The 21,467-nt window shown below is 45.1% G+C and overlaps 1 protein-coding gene and 1 pseudogene across 1 annotated transcript in view; one reads left to right on the top strand and one right to left on the bottom strand.

Annotated features, from left to right (window-relative positions):
* Window positions 1-21,467, bottom strand: part of LOC126195752 (neuropilin and tolloid-like protein 2) — a gene marked incomplete at its 3' end in the record, with an annotated part of 1,334,530 nt that overhangs the window by 588,114 nt on the left and 724,949 nt on the right. The gene's annotated exons all lie outside the window — the stretch shown is intronic.
* LOC126196027 (5S ribosomal RNA) lies at window positions 18,199-18,317 on the top strand (annotated as a pseudogene).

Here is a 21,467-nt window from a genome sequence, read left to right as displayed (position 1 = left end):
CCCCATCAATGAGTTCGAAAGCATCGTTGATGCGAGCTCGCAGTTCTGGCACGTTTCTTGGTAGAGGAGGTTTAAACACTTCACCATTAAGAAAAAAATGTAGCTTCATCACTGAAAACAAGTTTCGCACTGAATGCATCCTCTTCCATGAGCTGTTGCAACCGCGCCGAAAATTCAAAGCGTTTGACTTTGTCATCGGGTGTCAGGGCTTGTAGCAATTGTAAACGGTAAGGCTTCTGCTTTAGCCTTTTCCGTAAGATTTTCCAAACCGTCGGCTGTGGTACGTATAGCTCCCTTATTGCTTTATTCGTCGACTTCCGCGGGCTACGCGTGAAACTTGCCCGCACGCCTTCAACCGTTTCTTCGCTCACTGCAGGCCGACGCGTTGATTTCCCCTTACAGAGGCATCCAGAAGCTTTAAACTGCGCATACCATCGCCGAATGGAGTTAGCAGTTGGTGGATCTTTGTTGAACTTCGTCAGGAAGTGTCGTTGCACTGTTATGACTGACTGATGTGAGTGCATTTCAAGCACGACATACGCTTTCTCGGCTCCTGTCGCCATTTTGTCTCACTGCGCTCTCGAGCGCTCTGGCGGCAGAAACCTGAAGTGCGGCTTCAGCCGAACAAAACTTTATGAGTTTTTCTACGTATCTGTAGTGTGTCGTGACCATATGTCAATGAATGGAGCTACGGTGAATTTATGAAATCGCTTCAATCATTTGTAATAGCCCTGTGTATTACGCAGGGAAAGGTTATGAACAAAATCAGTATTTTACGCATACTGTCACATACAAGCGGAAGCGGAATGAAATAAAAGTAATCGAAGTTCTCCGGTTCTTCCACGGACGATGTGAGCTATATGTTCCTACATTGCGATATTTTAATAGACTGTCTTAGAGGAATAAGTGGAAGAAAATAAATTTTCGCATACTCGTGTCTTCTTTTTCTATGTGAGAGCGAAATAGCGCTAAACAAAGTATTGAAAGTTTCATTGTCAGTCCACAGAAAGTTGTTATCATCATGTTCTGAATGTAACATTTCCATTAACAGGTTTTCCGTTGCATATTTCTCTTTCATTTTAAACTATTCACTGGATCAGCGGCTTGTTTTCTTCCTCTTTAAACACAGTGTCAGAGTCAGTGTTGTTGTTTTTGTGGTCTTCAGTCCGAACAGTGGTTTGATGCAGGTTTCCATACTACTACACCTTTGTTTGTAGCCATTCCCACTAATGCCAAAATACAGCATACACTAAAAGCTTCTGCTCCAAAAGTAAGGCTAAATTGACAAGCTTTCTTCGTACGTATGCGGACTTGTGTGACACATCCGGGGCTAGATAAAAATGACAAATTTGCTCCTTTAGGGGAACCTTGACAAGTTTCAAAACATTTCATTGGCCATTCGAAGAAAGTTGATGTTATCATCGGGTTCCGAGGGTTATATTTCCGTTAGCACATATTCATGGGCAAATCTCTCATTTTAAGCCATTCTCTGGACCAGAGTCTTGTTTTCTTCTTCTTTAAGCACAGTGTCAAAGTCAATGCCAGGACTGGTTTGTGACCGTTGTCTCTACTGCCGAAATAGAAGACGGTCAGTGTCTGGTTCAAAGTGCGATTAAAATGATAAACGTTGTTTGAATGTGTATGGGCTTGTCTGGCAAATCCGTGGGTAGATAAGAGCAGTTTTGTCAAAAAAGTTTGGTCGTTTACGGGGAGCTTTAAAGAGGATCTACGAAAGTCGAGCGTGTATCGCATTTCACGCGAATCCGGCATGCCTTAAGCGGTGCAGACTACTCCGAACAGTCGAAGAGAAATACAAGGAACATCAGCGACACACCAGACTAAAACAACCAAGAAAAATCCACTGTAGCCGAGAGCTGCCTCGAATGTAATAACGAAATGAAATACGATGAGACCAGTATCGTTGTTCGAAGACCAAGGTTCTGGGAAGGCATAAATAAGGAGTCTGTCGGAATAAAGATGTCAGAAAATACAATAAACAGGGACGGATGTTTCAATTTCAATAACGCTCGGGGACCGGCACTCAATTTATTAAAATCTCGCCGGCCATCACATCGAACAGAATGGGAAAACACTGAGAGAATTCGTGTTTCACAGAATACCAGTGAGAACTCTCCAAAACAAAAGAGCATGAGAGGGCGTAGTGGAAGCAGGTAATCAAACTCGGCTACAAATAGCGGCGTGAGATCAACACAATCTGTTTGGCGCCCAGGCAGCGGGCACGCATAACAGAAAATTCGCAGCACCTGAACAACATAGCTGGGTCGGTCGTCGAAATATTCTGCAGAAAATAGAAACAATAAATCGGCTATCGGCACTCTCATAACTTTGATGCCGCCCTTTCACTGGACGTGGAAACACACGTGGTCGAGAATTGATTGTTTGGTTGGCTGGTTTGGGACAGAGGGCCAAATAGCAAGGGCATCGGTATCATCGGATTAGGGATGGATATCAGCCGTGTCCTTTTAAAGGAACCATCCCAGCGGTTCACGGAAGAGATTTATGGATATCACGGAAAACCTAAATCAGGATGGCTGGACGCGGGTTTGAACCGTTGTTCTCCCGAATGAGAGTCCAGTGTGCTAACCACTGCGCCACCTCTCTCGGCCGTGGACAAGGAGCTAGTGACGTCACAACGGGGAATCCCACGTTCCAATAAACTGTGGTGCGCGAAATGAACAATCAGGCGTGTCAGGTTTCTGCCTCCTTGAGAGGAAAGTGGCCAATAAGATGCGACATCGTTTTGCGTCACAAGCAGAATATGGGAGCTACAATATTATATCGCGTTAAACATCGTAGTTGGTGGATTTTCTTTCGCATAGAGTACGCGGCATGAATAGTAAATGTTTCAAACCATCAGCAAAATAACTCTCTCTTGAAAAAGCGTAGTTTTAGCTACAATTTGTTATAATAAAATGACAGGAAACTACATATCGGTAGATAAAGGCTTCTTGTACATCTATATCTATACTCCGCAAGCCACCTGATGGTGTGTGGCGGAGGGTACCTGAGTACCTCTTATCAGTTCTCCCTTCTATTCCAGTCTCGTATTGTTCGTGGAAAGAAAGATTATCGATATGCCTCTGTGTGGGCTCTAATCTCTCTGATTTTATCCTCATGATCTCTTCGCGAGATATACGCAGGAGGGAGCAATATACTGCTCGACTCCTCGGTGAAGGTATGTTCTCTCAAACAAAAGCCCGTACCGAGCTACTGAGCGTCTCTCTTGCAGAGTCTTCCACTGGAGTCTATCTGTCATCTCCGTAACGCTTTCGCGATTGCTAAATGATCCTGTAACGAAGCGCGCTGCTCTCCGTTGGATCTTCTCTGTCTCTTCTATCAACCCTATCTGGTACAGTTCCCATACCAGTGAGCAGTATTCAAGCAGTGGGTGAACAAGTGTACTGAATCTACTTCCTTTGTTTTCGGACTGCATTTCCTTAGGGTTCTTCCAATGAATCTTATTCTGGCATCTGCTTTACTGACGATTAATTTTATATGGTCATTTCATTTTAGATCACTCCTAATTCCTACGCCCAGATAATTTATGGAATTAACTGCTTCCAGTTGCTGACCTGCTATATTGCAGCTAAATTACAAAGGATCTTTCTTTCTATGTATTCGCAGCACATTACACTTGTCTACATTGAGATTCAATTGCCATTCCCTGCACCATGCGTCAATTCGTTGCAAAAAATGGTTCAATTGCCTCTGAACACTATGGGACTTAACTTCTGAGGTCATCAGTTCCAGTAGAACTTAGAACTGCTTAAACCTAACCAACCTAAAGACATCACACAGATCCATGCCCGAGGCAGGATTCGAACCTGCGACCGCAGCGGTCGCGCGGTTCCAGACTGTAGCGCCTAGAACCGCTCGGCCACTAGGCCAACAATTCGTTGCAGATCCTCCTACATTTCAGTACAATTTTCCATTGTTACAACCTCTCGATATACTACAGCATCATCCACAAAAAGCCTCAGTGAACTTCTGATGTTATCCACAAGGTCATTTATATATATTGTGAATAGCAACGGTCCTACGACACTCCCCTGTGGCACACCTGAAATCACTCTTACTTCGGAAGACATGCTGCGTTCTGTTATCTAGAAACTCTTCAATCCAATCACACAATTGGTCTGATAGTCCATATGCTCTTACTTTGTTCACTAAACGATTGTGGGGAACTGTATCAAACGCCTTGCGGAAGTCAATAAACACGGCATCTACCTGGGAACCCGTGTCTATGGCCCTGTGAGTCTAATGGACGAATAGCGCAAGCCGGGTTTCACACGATCGTCTTTTTCGAAACCCATGCTGATTCCTACAGAGTAGATTTCTAGTTTCCAGAAAAGTCATTATACTTGAACATAAATTCTACAACTGATCGACGAGATATATGTCTATAGTTCTGCACATCTGTTCGACGTCCCATCTTGAAAACGGGGATGACCTGTGCCCTTTTCCAATCTTCTGGAACGCTACGCTCTTCTATAGACTTACGGTACACCGTTGCAAGAAGGGGGGCAAGTTCCTTCGCGTACTCCGTGTAAAATCGTGCTGGTATCCCATCAGATCCAGCGGCCTTTCCTCTTCTGAGGGATCTTAGTTGTTTTTCTATCCCTCTGTCATCTATTTCGATATCTACCATTTTGTCTGTAGTTGCCTGTAGTTGATGTTGTTAGTGCTATGGCTTGCGTGCTACGAAAGTTCAAATGCTGCGGCATAATAATGATCTCCCAAACGCGCGTGTTTTTGGTAAAATTTGTGTATTAATTATTAATTAATGACATTTGTAGATACAGTCTTTGGATAGTTCATACCATAAACTGTGGCGGAAGTTGGTCGCGCTGTGAGCTCTTGAATTGTTAAGTGAAATCTAGCAGTTTCACGTACCCCTTCTATAATTTTTTTCCACTTTTCATTTTCTGAACGATTCCGCACGATTCTTATTCATGTAATAATAGTATATTACGCATGCACAAGCTGACATTACACACCAAACCTTAATCATACTAAATTTGAAATCGAAAATGGGATGAAAATTCAGTTGTGTTAACGAGTAACTTCTATTTGTATGCATCTCAGGTCACTGTACAACATCATGTAGTGTTCCTCGACGATCAGTTTGCTATTTAAGGCATCAACGAGTCCAGGATCTCCTTCGCGAATATCTGCGCTCTTCTCCTACACTCACTAGCAGATTTAACACTGCTGTTTTACCCGTGTCGATTTTCGTGCAGAAACTGTGTGGTTTGTGAGACAAATAAAGCCGACAACGGCCCCTGGAGAGCTCTGAGAGAGAAAATCACGTTAGCCACTGAAAGGGTCCTGTAGCCACCTTTCATTGCCAACTCTCGTAGTGGTCAAGTCGGAAAGGTTTCCGCTACTTGTGAGAAATCCACCTGCGTTAGGTTGGTGGCGGAAATGGCATCCTGGGGTTTTCCGGTCCACGCGGAGCGTGGAAGAGGCTGGAGAAGCGGGAGGCAGTCTGCCGCCGGTACGGGAAGCGTACACAGCTGTGCTCCAGTCGAAGAAGGGTGAGTTGGACTGACGGCGTGGCGCGTTGTCACATAGAGAGGGGAGCTTTTAGCTTTTGGTCTCGAATTTCGTCTTATAAAGATTTATTTGCTGGGTCGCAGCAGGGAATGCAAGGCTTTTGTAGACTTTCAGTTTGATTCCCAATGCAGTCTTGACTTTGATCCGTGAGAGGAACGCAGCACAAAGGAGTTGCATATGTTGAAGTGCCCTCGGTTCAGTGTGAATGTTTATGTGCCTACAACTGTGTGTGTATGCTTCTAATCTTTTCCGGATCTTGGTAATTTTTGTGTATTTGTGAATTTTCTTTGTCTCATGTGATTAAAATTTGGCCACGGTCCATAGAAATTGTCTCCGCGGACCGAGTGGGCACGCGAGTCTGTTATGAAACGTGTAGTATTTCACAAGCAATTGTACATAGTTAGCATGCAACAGCAGTCTATAGATGCACTACATCAATGTTTTAAGGAATAAATAATTTTGCCTTGAATCTTATCTTGTGTACCGATGTTACGTCGCCGTTACCTTCGCCATTTACCTTGTAGTTTTCCTTGTTGGCCCACCTATAGCGTTTCCATGTGCACAGGTGTAGTGATTAGTGTCCTTTATTTTTATCTGAAACAAATGCTCTGGAACAGATCGTGTTTTCACGAATCTTGCTGCAGGCTGCACTTACGCATGGTGTTCACGCCCTCTTTACTTTACTCAATATTTGATTCACGGGAAGAATGCCTGGATCATATTAATAACTACATCCCATTCTTTATCAATGACTTTACAATGAATGTTCTTTTGTGAGTTTTTCTTATTAATAAATTAAGTAATTTTCCGACTCAGTGCTACCTCTTCTTTGTCGTGTGGCTAGAGTTGGTGGCGACCCTATCTTTTATATTGATTTCAGTGTCAAATAGCATTTTCTTATTCAAAGTGCGCGTGGCTCTTTTAGCTATCAGGATACATTCAAAGGGCGCTTCATGCTTCTTGCACATAGCGTCCTTTTTATTCACGCTACTTACACCACCTCGTCCCGTGTGACGGCGGCATTGTCTCTCATGGGGTAGGATGTCCCGTCCTCGTCAACGTCAGCTGTGTTCCCTGCCTTGTTCCGTATGAAGACGGCTTAATTTTGGTCGCTTAATCTCTGCTGAGATTGGGTGCGCGTGCATCTAACGCGCCTCACGCATGCGTCCTCTACAACGATATTCGGCAAAATATTTATTTGTTGATTTAAATCGTCTGTGTCGTATGCTTCATTGACGATTCGTCATAGAGAACGTAACAGTGTTTTATTTTCCATGACGACACCATACACGATGAATAAGTCTGTAACAGTGAGTTAACTGCATAAGCCGTTGTAAAGTGCATTGGCTGTCGTCCTGTCATGGACCGCTGGCAGGCGCACTATCATACTGTTGCGCCACGAAGTACAGGCGTGGATTTGGGGAATCCTTGTGAATCACACTCAGCTATGACTGGAAAAATGTTTAGACTACATAGTTGTGTGGAGATAGCAGTGATTAATTTACTTATAACCAATTATTCAAAATGACAGTCACAATCTCATTATTTATTTTGCCGCCAACCGGTTTCAACCCGCGATGGGGTCATCTTCAGGGCAATTTACACAATTTGGTCGCTCGCTGGAGTCGTCACCCTGCCTGTCCACGGTTGGTAACCGTGCACGACTCCAGCGAGCGACCAAATGGTGTAAATTGTCCTGAAGATGGCCCCATCGCGGGTTGAAACCGGTTGCCGACAAAATAAATAATGCGATTGTGACTGTCATTTTGAATAATTGGTTATGGCTGGAAAGTAGTAGTTATGGGACCGATTGGCACATCGAATTGAAGGTGCGGGCGATGCTGTTATCTTGAGAAATGTTGTGCGAGACACGTTTACGACACCGCTCACAAGCTATAAGACACTGTATACAAATGTGGAGCACAGGGCACCGACCCATATATTGCATTTACAACAATGCCTAGTGACTGTGTGTAGGGGCCGGAGCGGGCTGAGGAAAGCTGACGATGTAGTTAGCAAAAAGCACTCCACTTGTCCTCTCCACTGGAAATATGTCAGAGGCGTAGGGAAAAGACGTATGAACAAGCGAGGCCAGAGATTCAGAACAGGCAGTCGTGTCGCCATTCTGTTCGCGTATAGAATCAGAGAGAATGACGATTAAGTTCGCCAACGGCCTTGCCGCAGTGGTAACACTGCTTCCCGTCAGATCACCGAAGTTAAGCGCTGTCGGGCTGGGCTAGCACATGGATGGGTGACCATCCAGTCTGCCGAGCGCTGTTGGCAAGCGGGGTGCACTCAGCCCTTGTGAGGCAAATTGAGGAGCCACTTGATTGGGAAGTAGCGGCTCCAGTCTCAGAAACTGACATACGGCCGGGAGAGCGGTGTACTGACCACGTGCCCCTCCATATCCGCATCCAGTGACGCCTGTGGGCAGGATGACACGGCGGCCGGTCGGTTCCGTTGGGCCTTCATGGCCTGTTCGGGATGAGTTTAGTTTAGTTTAGACGATTAAGGTGCGAGCCTACCACGACGACCTTTTCGTGGTGGATACCGGCGGCCAACCGGACCGCTGAAGCTACCTCCGACCACCGCTGCACGGATGCGTCATTGCTGTTGCGGGGCGCGTCGCACCTTGGAGCTACACCGGAGCGAGAAGCGATGGGGCTGCTGGCCTCCACTGGGGGAGATCGTCAGCGGACTGCAAGCTGCCGTCCGAACTCGAGGCCTCCCAGATGCAGAGCTGTATGCGGGCGCTGAAAGAGCTTCCCTGCGCTGCTAAGGCTCACTAGAACGACGGTGGTCAGCTGCTTCCCTTCGGACTCTACATTGGGTCCAAGAGTCGCGCTTGGGGGAGCAGTCAGTTTTGTTCCTGGCCCCGGGCACACACAGTCGAGGTTCGAATAGGATCGTTACATCCGCATTGCTGGACAACCGTACGCCGGCGCTGCACATCCCGGCATTCACGTTGGCGCTGACTCACGCACGCTGTGCTGCGCCATTGCCGAGTTCAGTGCAAGGCCGGCTGTCTACCTGAGATGTAATAAAGTCAATGTCACACTTGCCTGTGTTTCTCTGCACGCTTCATCGTGAGTCATATACATGATGTAAATTTTAAGTTCACAAACCAGAATAACTCGAAAAATAAGCTTCACACGAAAAAAAAATTGTAGAATCCAAAGTTGATTATTTTCGAGGGGGACATCTGCTGGTGCTAAAATTAGCCCGCCACTCCAGCCCCTGTGGGTGGTGCGGAAGGCAAGTTTAAAATTTCAAATGCGAGCTACCATTTTTTATTGCAGAATCAGTTTCTACATAGAAAACCACGCACATTTTGTCTTAAACATTTCTTTTGATTCTTGGTGGTTGGCGCTGTAATTCAAGAAAATCCCTGTTCTCTCTTATTTTTGCGTGGAAAATGGTTACGGATAAATAAATAATAGTTATTTACTTCATAAATTTTGATTCGCTAAAACTAAAACTCTCCCTCTCTCCCCATACGGTGGGGTTTGAGACAGAGGAATAGAGTCTTACAAATATTGACGTATATTTTATTTTTTTCCGCAGATTCAGATTAGTTTTGTTTCTTTTATGGTCATGAGGCCACACAACTTTTAATAATCGAACGAATCATCTGACTAGCTAACTAGCTAACTAACCAAACATCCTACTTACTAACGAGTGAACACATTTTTTTAGTTATCAGTAACCGTTTTGCACGCTAAAATGAGAACATGGATTTTACAGAATTACAGCGCCTACTACCAAGAATCAAAACAAACGGTTAAGAAAAAATGTACGTTGATTTTTATGTAGAATCTTATTCCGCAATAAAAAATAGGGGCTCCCATTTGAAATTTTAAAGTTGCCTCCCGCCCCACCCCAATGGCGCTGGGGTGGTGGACTAATTTTAGCACCAGCAGATGTCCCCTTCGAAAATAATCAACTTGTGATTCTACACATTTTTTCGTGTGAAGCTTATTTTTCGAGTTATTCTGCTTTGTCAAAATTTACACCACAAACCATTCCTCTCGGTCGGTCTGACATACTACAAACCCTGAACTGGGGGGGTTGTAACAATTCCCATATGTACGATCGCTCTAAGTCAGTGAGCAGCGGATGAAAATTATCAGTCACTGAGGTCATCCTGTTTGCGCGTTTCTGTATAAGAGAATACACCCTCTTAAGTTTCCCATCCGCCTCGCAAACGTGTCCATCACGTCAATCCCTGGCTTCTTGCTACGTACTTGTATACTGACTGAGTACCCGGCGCTGCCCATGTATTATTTATTCCAGTTAAATTAGTCCATCCCCTCTTCCCCTTTCCGTCTGTCCATCCGTCCAGCCCCTGTCGCTGTCCACCTGCTCCTCCCCATTTCCCTATCCATTTCTTCCTGTTCCTCTCTCTCAGTCCATCTCCTCCTCTTCATCTCTTCCACTTTCATTTCTCTGTCCATCTCCTGCTCCCCCTCAGTCCATTGCCTCATCTTCCCTTTTTATGTCCATTTCCCCCTCCCCTTTTCCCTGTTCATCTCTTTCTAAACATCTTCACGGATTGCTGCACTGAGGAGAGGTATCGGTGTCGGTCGGTGAGGAATGGCACCAAGTCGGCGTTCCAAAAGATCCCAAAGGTTTTCTGTAGGATTCAGGTCAGGACTCTGTGCAGGCCAGTTAATTACAGGGATGTTATTGTCGTGTAAGCACTCCGCCACAGGCCGTGCATTATAAACAGCTGCTCGATCGTGTTGAAAGATGCAGTCGCCATTCCTGAATTGTTCTTCAACAATGGAAAGCAAGAACGGACTTAAAACATCAATGTAGCCCGCCTCCGAATTTTACTGTCGGCAGAACACACGCTGGCAGATGACGTTCACCGCGCATTCGCCGTACCCACACTCTGATTTGTCATTCCACACAACGTTTTCCTCTGTTCACTCGTCCAGTGTTTACGCTCCTTACACCAAGCGAGGCGTCGCTGGGCATTTACCGGCGTGATGTGTGGCTTATGCGCAGCCGCTCGACCATGAAATCCAAGTTTTCTCACCTCCCACCTAACTGTCATAGTACTTACAGTGGATCCTGATGCAGTCTGGAATTCCTGTGTGATGGTCTGAATAGATGTCTGTCTAATACACGTTACGACCCTCTTCAACTGTCGACTGTCTCTGTAAGTCAACAGACGAGGTCGGCTTGTACGCTTTTGTGCTGTACGTGTCCCTTCACGTTTCCGCTTCACTATCACATCGGAAACAGTGAACATAGGGATGTTTAGGAGTGTGGAAATCTCGCGTACAGACGTATGACGCAAGTGACACCCAATCACCTTACGATGTTCGAAGTCCGTGAATTCTACGGAGTGACCCGTTCTGTTCTCTCACGATGTCTAATGGCTACCGAGGTCGCTAATATGGAGTATCTGGCAGTAGGTGGCAGCACAACGCACCTAATAGAAAAAAACGTATGTTTTTTTTTTTTTTTTTTGGGGGGGGGGGGGGGGTCCGGATACTTTTGATGACATACTGTATGTGTACTAGGTTTGGTTGAAGTCTATCAAGGGCTTTGAAGGCGCCATTTACTCGCGGCTTCCTCTGGACACGCATTCGCCACACATATTTATCATATATTTCACATACTTCACACATTGTTGGGCTCGCCCTGCAGTTTCGCTTTCACACAGATTAATCTTTATGAGGCATATCTCCTGAACAATGCGACGTACAATGACATAATTTGGCAGGCACGTACGGTGGTACATGTGAAGTTTGTATGAAAACATTTTGTAGCAAATAGAGGTGTTAGTAAATAACTAATAAATATAAAGCACATAGCTGATGCAATAGTTTTACTGCATGAAAAGCGAAAATGAAGTAAGTGATGCAACTTTCTCCTTTCATCATTTGGTGAGAGATGGAAGCGATAGAACCTCCTGTAAAGATTTGAAATTATGTGTAAAGTTTGTTGCACGTTACTAAGTGCTCTCATTCTCAAATAGTGGATACATATATGCTAGCTATTTGTGCATAGTGAACCAAGCTTCTCTTTCAGTCCCAACCCCAACTCTGAGAGGTAGGTTGTTCTTATCCCCACACTGTTTCTTTCCAGACAGTAAATGATACAAGTTTCTCTCTCTCTCTCTCTCTCTCTCTCTCTCTCTCTCTCTCTCTCTCTCTCTCACACACACACACACACACACACACACACACACACACACACACACACATATATATATATATATATATATATATATATATATATATATATATATATATCCACTTGCATGTATAGACTGATGACTAAACTGTTGATACCTCTAAAATTATTCACGTGCTTCGTGGTGAGACACTGTTCCGCAGTGATCATATTGGCTTATCCTTAAATGATGCTGGTGTTTTACCTGGTCAAGCATGAGTCACTAGATTTCATGACGATTCAACCTTTATGTAGATTAGCTACAAGTTTGGAGAACTTTCCCTCTCGTGAAGTAATAGCCTATAGGATGTTTATGATGACACACTCGGAAGTCGTAAGAAATACACATCTGGTAAATTCTTTATTGATAAATTTATGGGTAATGGGACGGGGTACAATTACCTACCGGATTCTCCCAGCTAACAATGCTGTAGGACTTTTTCTTTTCTTTACGGAAAGACATGACGCATATGAAACTGAAAGACGAGACGCGAAACAAACATATGAAAACAGTAAAAGTCTATTACAAGTATATAGCAAATGATACTTTGGAAACGTTGGTTATATCACAGTACCACCAGAGCTCTACGTCTAAGGAATGTAGCTATATAATAGTATTTGGAGAAGCCCTTCTGAAATTGATGCAGGTGAGTGGGTAAAACAATCATGTAATTTTCAAATACAATATCAGTTGTGTTCTGCTTGACACAGAGGTGTCGAATTAAATAAATAGACATTATATAGTAAAGCTACGTGAAATGCTACGAGAACGCAAGGTCGGTTGTATGCAAGGTGAATGATCGGCTTCGGTTTATTGCAAGGACTGCAGATCAGTCTAGGACATCTATAAAGGAAAACGCCTATACAATATTTGTGCAACCCATTCTTCAGCACCGCTCGAGTGTTTGAGATCGCCGCTAGGTCAGATTGAAGGAAAACATCAAAACAATTAATCGAGCGAGGTGCTGCACTGGAACTGCATTCGGGAGGATGACGGTTCGAGTGCCTGACGTTCCAGATTTAGGTTTTCTGTGATTTTCCTAGATCTCTCCAGATAAATGCCGGGACAGATCCTTTCAAAAGGGAACGGCCGGTTCCCTCTCCACCCTATTATAATCCGTGCTTGTGATTCGTCTCTAACTAGCTCGTTGTCAGGAGATGGTAAACGCTAATATTCATTTCTTCTTTCTAAGCCTTCAGAAGCGTGCTGTTAGATTTGTTAGTTTCAATCAACAAGCAAGTGTTGTGGAGATTCTTCATAAACGCAAATGAGCAACCCTGGAGAGAAGACATTCTTTTCGCGTTAAACTAGTGGGCAATGATACAGAACCGCGTTTGCAGCTGTCTGCAGGAGGATTCCACTGCCGTCAACGTACAGTTCGAGTAAGGGCTTGGAAAAGAGGATAACAGAAATTAAAACTCTTGCGGAGGCTTACAAGCAGTCGTTTCTCCCTCGCTCCATTAGTGAGTGTAACAGGAAAGAGAACGGTAATAATGGTACAAGGTACATTTCACTATGTAATAAATATTAGCTTGTAGAGTGTGCATGTAGACACAGATGTAGACGATGACCGCCACTACACCGCCTGGCGACCCAACTCCATAGCGACGTGGGATTAAAGGCGGAAGAGCATAGGGCGATAAGTTGAAAGGTTTGTAGGCTCGATGTGATCCAATGCCTTGTGCTGCATGGTGACGTAGCTAACCACTTGGAAGGGGTCATGAATCCCTTGAGTCACAATCTGTGAATGTCCGCCTACCTTGAAGGCGTGTGATGTGAAACGACTGCCTCTGAATCAGCTTTTCTACAGGAGTGTAATGTCCTAAAGTCCAGTTAGAACTCTGGCGTTCTTCCACAGCACAAGGACTAGGTTGATGGATCCTGTTGATATCCCACAATTGCTGTCTGGATCTCAGTGTTAAATGTGAAAAGTGAAAATGTATTATTATGATTGGAGAACCTCTGGGAACTGAACTGTTGCATACATTACTTAATTCTCAGTCCACTGCCCGTTGTGCCTTATCAGATATGTCGTATAAAGTCTGCATTTCGGCGATCCTGTGGTAATGCGGGAATTCAGTATGGTGCGGGCCTACACTTAGCTTTGACGGTAGCTTCCCCTTTCGCAGGCATACGTTCCGTCAGGGGCTGGAAGGTTTCTTGGGCAATGGCAGCCAATTCTTCACGGAGTGCTGCACTGAGGAGAGGTACCGACTTCGGTCGGTGAAGCATAGCACGAAGACGGCGTTCAAAAACATAGCAAAGGTGTTCTGTAGGATTCAGGTCAGGACTATGTCCACGCCAGTCCATTACAGGGACGTTATTGTAGTGTAACCACTCCGGCACAGGCCGTGCATTACGACCAGGTGGTCGACCGTGCTGAAAGATGCAATCACCATCACCGAATTGGACTTCAACAGTGGGAACCAAGAAGGTGATTAAAACGTGAATTTAGGCATGTGCTGTGACAGTGCCACGCAAAACAACCGGATTGCTACATTGTGTACCGTGCTACGTCAGTCCATACAACGTTTTTCCACTGTTCAATCGTCCAGTGTTTACGCTCCTTACCCCAAGCAAGGCGTCGTTTGGGATTTACCGGCGTGATGTGTGGCTCATGAACAGTAGCTCGACCATGAAATCCAAGTTTTCTCACCTCCCACCTAACTGTCATAGTACTTGCAATGGATCCTGATGCAGTTTGGAATTCTTGTGTTACGATTTGCATAAATGTCTGCCTATTACACATTATGACCTTCTTCAAATGTCGGTGGTCTCTGTCAGTCTGTATGCTTCTGTGCTGTACGTGGCCCTTCACGCATACACCTCACTATCACATCGGAAACAGTGGACCTAGGGATGTTTAGGAGTGTGGAAATCTCACCTACAGTCATACGACACAAGTGACACCCAATTACCTGAGCATGTTCGAAGTCCGCAAGATCCGCAGAGCGTACCATTCTGGTCTCTCATGACGTCTAATGACTACTAAGGTACCTGGCAGCAGGTGGCAGCACACTGCTCCTAATATGAGAATCGTATGTTTTTTGGGATGTCCAGATACTTTTGATCACATAGTGTATGTCCAAGGAAACTTAAGCTGTCACTAAGCACATCATTTTTTCATTCTGTTGGTTTTGTCACAGCTGAATCCGCCATCTTGTGATTCTGTTTCAGGTTATTTTATTCTGTGGATTTTATGTCACATTAGAATTCCTAGAAAACGCTATACATCAGCGTCAGCATTCCTGGAAGTGTAATGCCAGCAGAATTGGTCGTGGACTTCCCAGTCCACCCTCTCGCACCCCATGGCTAATGGCCTTATCCATGTGCGTCACTGTGTCAGATTACAGCACACTGCATTAGGACCTTGTGGCATGGAAGTTTCACCAAGTGGCGTGCCACCTCAGCCCCTCACCCCTTGCGCAATTTTTAACCTCAATGCAGACATCAAATGATGACGCTCATAGAGCACAGAAATTAAAATTGTTTGAGCATTGGGGGTTGAGCTTGCATGCCATTGGCCAAAATTTCACTGCCCCAAAGCTCGAATGTAGCTGACTGAGGGTATGATGATGCCCACGCAAGTATGTAATGCCATTGGCCATGGGATGAGAGCGGATTGTGGGGAGGAAATTCCTGGAAAATGGGGAGAAGAAACTGCAGGGTAAAATCCCGCTGACACAACGAGTTTAGGAATGCTGATGCCGACGCCAGCGTTTTGCAGGCATGCTGATGCCGACATTAGCGTTTTTCGAGTCAGAAAGGAGTTTTGCTATTTAGGGAGTAAAATAACTGATGATGGTCGAAGTAGAGAGGATATAAAATGTAGACTGGCAATGGCAAGGAAATCGTTTCTGAAGAAGAGAAATTTGTTAACATCGAGTATTGATTTAAGTGTCAGGAAGTCGTTTCTGAAAGTATTTGTACGGAGTGTAGCCATGTATGGAAGTGAAACATGGACGATAACTAGTTTGGACAAGAAGAGAATAGAAGCTTTCGAAATGTGGTGCTACAGAAGAATGCTGAAGATAAGGTGGGTAGATCACGTAACTAATGAGGAGGTATTGAATAGGATTGGGGAGAAGAGAAGTTTGTGGCACAACTTGACTAGAAGAAGGGATCGGTTGGTAGGACATGTTTTAAGGCATCAAGGAATCACAAATTTAGCATTGGAGGGCAGCGTGGAGGGTAAAAATCGTAGAGGGAGACCAAGAGATGAATACACTAAGCAGATTCAGAAGGATGTAGGCTGCAGTAGGTACTGGGAGTTGAAGAAGCTTGCACAGGATAGAGTAGCATGGAGAGCTGCATCAAACCAGTCTCAGGACTGAAGACAACAACAACAATTCTCCTTGCCCTCCTGCTTTCCTATCCTGTTCCAGTAGCAATCAGCAACCTTGGAACTGCTCAAAACTCTCACCATGCAGTTCCACACCATCATGTTCATGCCTATACTAAACTTCTGCCACATGGGCCTGCACCACTTGGCAGTACACAAGCCTTCACATTACCATTTTCTTATCTCATTTTTTTTAAATATGCAATTTCAATACTGTGTACTCGTAATGAACACATTGCATCAGTAACTAGTCCATTCATCAGTATCCCAATCCAACTCATCATGACCTGAATATGAATATAGAATGCCTGATGAGCATTCCTCCTCAGGTTTGTTGCACTTCTCCTCGAGAGATTCTACTGCTGCTGTTTTTCTTGTACCGTACGCTCCAGATTGCTTTTCTCTTGACCCACTCGGTTACTAGGTACTGTACTTTGGCATATATATCCCTAAATTCCCCCCTGCCGCAGGCCTCTTGATATTCTATTGATAACAGAGTTATGTAACTTGCACCCTTTGGCACCTTGACCGATGCTGTCCAACTGAAATCATTCATTCTGTTCCTCCTTTCTACTTGCTGATACTGAAGGCCACATGTTCAGGTATCCACATTTATCCGCATTTGCCAAAATTGTTTCTCATATACCTATTTTTTTTTCAGGTGGACGGGGTAAGGGCCATTTCCTTTAATGAAGTTAAAAGTGAGCTTCGCCTTTTATACGAAAGTTCGCCTTGCAACAGGGATTTTGTGTAGATGAGCGCTAACTGTACTCAAGCATCAAATGCTCAAATGTGTGTGAAATATTATGGGACTTAACTGCTAAGGTCATCAGTCTCTAAGCTTACACACTACTTAACCTAAATTATCCTAAAGACAAACACACACACCCATGCCCGAGGGAGGACTTGAACCTCCGCCGGGATCAGCCGCACAGTCCATGGCTGCAGCCCCTAGACCGCTCGGCTAATCCCGCGCGGCACACAAGTACCGAACTTCACATTATTTATTCGGCGCTGAGTGCCAAATCGTCTAAATTTCCATGAATTTTAATTGTTTGTCGGCCCTAGTCCCTATCCTAAAGAGAAAACCGTGCAACAGAACTTTAGTGAACTCCAGAACGACTGATCTGAGATCACGCTTCTCTCACAGGATACAGGATTTTAAAGATTACGGGATGACAGAAAATGTGCCGGAATGGACATCATGATGGGCGGGAGTTTAACGAGCTAAGTAGCTGCATAAATAACACTTATGTACCTGGTGACGTGTACTCACAAGGTGACTTATTGTTCCATATGAGCAAACAATTCCATTGTAGAGATTATTTGTCAGCAAAGAGTTGGACGGATTACGGAAGCGCAATGTGGTTGCACAATTAGTGAGACACAAAGGTTCGAAAGCAAAGTTCACTACTATTACTAAATAAATCGTCAAAGCCAGCTCGTGACTTACTGCGAAAAAATACGCGGCAATCAACTGGGCACACATTACATAAAGTGCTTCACGAGCAATCAAACACTGAGTTCGGTTCCATCTGAATTTATGGTAAAATGATACTGAAATCATCACTCTGAAGAATTCCGCACTGCTCCTAACGATAGAATTTCATCGCTAGAGAGATAACTAACTCGAAGTGGAAACTAACTCCCACCCAGTATCAATACTTATATCATCACTAAATAGTAACTTCTCACTGCGACCAGACTCGTCAGCGTTCCAGTTCAAAAATGTAAACTACCTCGTCGCTCCGTACTGTGAGCGACAAAACTCTTTCTTATAGAAACAGCAGTCGTTTTCTCCAATCATAAGACAGGAGAGGAAACACCTCCTTTTTTCGGCCTAAAATTTTCCATCCCGTTTAACGGCTGAAATTTTGAAGACAGATTCGAAGCAGCCAAGCACTGGGCTCTACGCAAGTAGATGCGCAGCCGCGCGTGTGTCGAGACGACGACACAGTATCGCGACAGTATGCCGCTACTGTAGCTGTTCAACTGTCTTCCCAGGCTGCCACTGCAAAGCTAAACGGAGAGCTTCTATCTGAAGTTTCCTAGTAGCACGCATATGTTACTGCTTCCACATTCATTCAGAATGGGCAACGGCCTTGCCGCAGTGGTAACACCGGTCCCTGTCAGATCACCGAAGTTAAGCGCTGTCGGGCTGGGCTAGCACTTGGATGGGTGACCATCCGATCTGGCCGAGCGCTGTTGGCCCTTGTGAGGCAAACTGAGGAGCTACTTGATTGAGAAGAAGTGGCTCTGATCTCGTACGCTGACATACGGCAGGGAGAGCGGTGTGCTGACTACATGCCCCTCCGTACCTGCATCCAGTGACGCCTGTGGGCTGAGAATGACACGGCGGCCGGTCGGTACAGTTGGGCTTTCCAAGGCCTGTTCGGATGGGGTTTAGTTTTACACTCAGAATGAGCGATCATCCATGTTTAGGACAAGCGCTTATCGCTACATGTTGTTGTCGTACGAGTTGTACATGTAACTGAGGTGAGAATAGACACACAAATACAGGTTCCAGTTTGATCTTCCTCTCTGACATGAAAAATCTGCGCATGCAAAATACGAGCAAACGCAAGCAGAGACTTGCGGACTTGATAAGGAAAGACCAGGAAAATCATATGAGAGGTGGGTTAATGGACGCACCATTCCCTTACTAGGGTCGTCAGCATACGGGTTAAGGGAGAAAGACAAGGCGACGGACAAAAATACTGCTCAAATCCGGGATTCTTTTCCTTCGTGCTGGAACGTAGTAGAATAGAGCATACATTCAGGTTTTTATTGGTATTTTATTTCTGAAAAATATTAATATCTTCACAGTCTATTTGTGATTTCGCGAGGCAGCTCTGAAAGGAGGTAGATCGACGGTTGCCTCTGTAACTACGGTTATGGCTGTAACTCCGGTTGTGGTTATGTGAAACATGAAATTAACGTATCACCCTGATCCTTACAGATGTAATTTTAGTTCATCGTAAGGATTTGCCATTTTTTTGCGAAATTATAGAAATGTAAAAATATGGCCACTTTTGAACCCCTCTCTTTTGGACGAAAACAGTACTAAATATCAACCTAAAAAAGTTGGCTACGATGAACTGAGGAGAATTAAGTTTTCTTCAAGGGAGACCAAAAATCATCGGATGAAAACCGAGGCGCCGGCAGAAGTGGCCGTGCGGTTCTAGGCGCTGCAGTCTGGAACCGTGAGACCGCTACGGTCGCAGGTTCGAATCCTGCCTCGGGCATGGATGTGTGTGATGTCCTTAGGTTAGTTAGGTTTAAGTAGTTCTAAGTTCTAGGGGACTAATGACCACAGATGTTAAGTGTGTTGTCACTGCCAGACACCACACTTGCTAGATGGTAGCTTAAATCGGCCGCGGTCCATTAGTACATGTCGGACCCGCGTGTCGCCACTGTGTGATCGCAGACCGAGCGCCACCACACGGCAGGTCTCGAGAGACGTACGAGAACTCGCCCAGTTGTACGACGACGTTGCTAGCGACTATACGGACGAAGCCTTTGCTCTCATTTGCCGAGAGACAGTTAGAATAGCCTTCAGCTAAGTTAATGGCTACGACTTAGCAAGGCGCCATTAGCCTTAAATAGCTTGTATATAAAGAGTCACTTGTATCGCCACAATCTCCAGATGTCTCATCAAGAACGATGTATACAAGGATGTATTAAAAGTTAAGTATATTCCAAAGATACGTATTTTCTTTATCACATTCATTAAGTCTACTGTTTCAGACCTCAGTCCACCCTTCGTGAGTTAGCGCGTGCATCTTGGCCGCCTCTTTCAATTAGTGTGCGTAGTGTTGGCAAGTCTGCCGACACTACAATTTTGGCGACGAGTGTAAAAACGGTCTTCGTTCTTCTTGCTTTGCTTACATTACTTGCGTCATGGCTTCGCCAGATGTACTGTCCGCATTTTATCGCTTGCAGAATCAGCAGACGCAGGCGTTATTGGATGCCCTTGGACAGCTCGTCCAGGGTCAACGTGCGCTGCGACACGATGCGGCCGCCGCCGCTTCATCGCTACCGCAGCCACGACACGCCGTTGCGCCATCCTTCCGTAATTTTGATTCAACGCAAGAAACGTGGCCAGAATGGTCACGCCAGTTTGGATTCCATCTAGCCGCCTACAGAATTCAAGGTAATGAGCGGCAGCCGTTTTTGCTTTCTTGTGTCGGTGTGTCCACCTACCGTGTGATAGTGAAATTGTTTCCCCGACGCGACATAGCAACTCTGTCCTACGAAGAAATTTTGTCTGCTTTAGATGCCTATTTCAAAGAAACAGTTAATGTAGTTGCAAAAAGGTATACGTTCTTTCGTACCAAACTTACGGCCGGTCAGACTAATAGGGAGTGGGTTGCAACATTGCAAGGACTTACTAGGGATTGTGATTTTGAATGTGAATGTGGACTTCCATATTCAGATACTATGGTGCGTGATGCAATTGCACAGAACGTTTCTGATGTTCGCATACGCGAACAGATTTTGAAACTAGTAAATCCCTCCCTTCAACAAGTGATAGACATTTTAGATAGGCAAGACACACTTGACTTTGCTCAGGAATCATTTGAAACTTCGCCAGCAGTGTGTCACATTAACCGGCCCGCCGGGCGCGCAGCACGGGACGTTAAACGGCCCTCGCGCACGTCCGAGCAGCTGCAGCCTAGCTCGCCAACACGTGTGCTGCGTAAGCAGGCCAATGCCGTGCTCAAATCATGCCCGCGGTGTGCAACTAGACATTCGCGTGACAATTGCCTGTCACGCCAAGCTATTTGCTTTTACTGTCATAAGAAAGGACATGTTCAAAGTGTTTGCCAGAAAAAGCTAAGATCAGACAATCAAAACCATTCCATGCCCTTTGCTTCGCGCCGGAATCGAACCAGGGACAATCAGGCTCGTGGACCTTCGCCCATGGACATTCATGTCGTTAATTCCACCCCGTCCAGTGCCACTTTATCTAACAGTGACTGTGTTCGTCCCACACAACGTGTGCGTCGACGTCGCCGGAAATCCAGTAATGTCGCAAGTGCTTCTGTACCTGTATCAGTTCAAATTGCGCGTGAAAGTCGCTCTTGTCGTCAACAGGATAATGAACTTTTTGTAGACTTGGACTCTGAAGGCAAAGTGATACCATTCCAGCTCGATACCGGAGCTTCAGTTTCATTGATCAATCACGACACGTACAAACAACTGGGCAAACCTCCGTTGCGTGCCGCAAATGTTAAGTTACATAGTTATTCCGGACAAGCTATCCCTATATTAGGACAGTGCACTCTTCTTGCCACATACAAGGGACAAACAAAACTTGTGTGTTTTTACGTCCTTCGTTCTTCTTCTGCAGTGAACTTG

This window comes from Schistocerca nitens, chromosome 7 (genome assembly GCF_023898315.1).
Source record: "Schistocerca nitens isolate TAMUIC-IGC-003100 chromosome 7, iqSchNite1.1, whole genome shotgun sequence".
Classification (NCBI taxonomy): domain Eukaryota; kingdom Metazoa; phylum Arthropoda; class Insecta; order Orthoptera; family Acrididae; genus Schistocerca; species Schistocerca nitens.
Note: the sequence above shows the minus strand (reverse complement) of the source record. Positions and strands in the feature narration are given on the sequence as shown.